General features: G+C 36.5%; 1 non-coding gene across 1 annotated transcript; it reads left to right on the top strand.

The window, feature by feature from the left end:
* Positions 1-350: 350 nt before the first annotated feature.
* TRNAR-UCU (transfer RNA arginine (anticodon UCU)) lies at positions 351-422 on the top strand. Its single transcript has one exon. It is a non-coding gene; the product is annotated as a tRNA-Arg (tRNA).
* Positions 423-971: the final 549 nt, after the last annotated feature.

The raw sequence follows: 971 nt of genomic DNA, 5'->3' as shown, positions 1-971 counted from the left end.
GGAATTGATAATCATAGAGGAGCCCTCTTTACCATTCTGTATAAATGGACTATTCTATTTGTATAGATATTGGTAGAGGGGCGTATCCAACCCTCTTTTATCCACTAGTTACCCCTCTTTAGTTTAAGAGTATAGAGCAGTTTGGTAGCTCATAAGGCTCATAACCTTGGGGTTGCGGGTTCGATTCCCACTACCGGCTCCATACTCCTTCTTTATGATATATGCATGATATAATATATACATCATGCATTTGTATCTGGATTTTTTGATTTCCTAAAAGAGTTTTGGTCTAACAGTTTTTTCTCGGAAGAAGCAAAAAAATAAAAGAAAGAATAAAATATGAAAGAAAAGCGTCCATTGTCTAATGGATAGGACAGAGGTCTTCTAAACCTTTGGTATAGGTTCAAATCCTATTGGACGCAATCTTATTTCTATCTATTCTTTAAATAACTATACTAAACTAAAAACAAAGAAAACTTTTTTGCATGATTCAAATGAAAAAGCTTTCTCAACGATTCCTATTCTACTAACAAGAGTAGACATGCAAAATTTATTTGTTACTGAAGAGAAAACCGTTCCAGCTGTTCCTGAATAGCTTCCTTCAAAAGGATTTCCGCTTGCTCGGTGAATGTCTTGCTAGAAGATATAATTTCTTGGAATTGAGGTTTAGTATCTTTTAGATGTTTACGTAACTCATCCAGAAATTTATTTACCTGTTCAATTTCTAACGAATCAAGATATCCTCTTGTTCCGGTATAAATAGTAGCTATCTGCTCTTCCACTGGGAGAGGATTTGCCTGGGATTGTTTAAGCAATTCCCTTAATCGTCGACCCCTTGCCAATTGATTCTGACTTGTTTTATCGAGAGCAGAGGCGAATTGTGCAAAGGCTTGTAACTCTGCGAATTGCGCTAGTTCCAATTTTGATTTGCCAGCTACTTGTTTCATGGCTTTAATTTGAGCCGCGGATCC

The sequence above is a fragment of the Aegilops tauschii genome, unplaced genomic scaffold, assembly GCF_002575655.3.
Source record: "Aegilops tauschii subsp. strangulata cultivar AL8/78 unplaced genomic scaffold, Aet v6.0 ptg000755l_obj, whole genome shotgun sequence".
Taxonomy (NCBI): domain Eukaryota; kingdom Viridiplantae; phylum Streptophyta; class Magnoliopsida; order Poales; family Poaceae; genus Aegilops; species Aegilops tauschii.
Note: the sequence above shows the minus strand (reverse complement) of the source record. Positions and strands in the feature narration are given on the sequence as shown.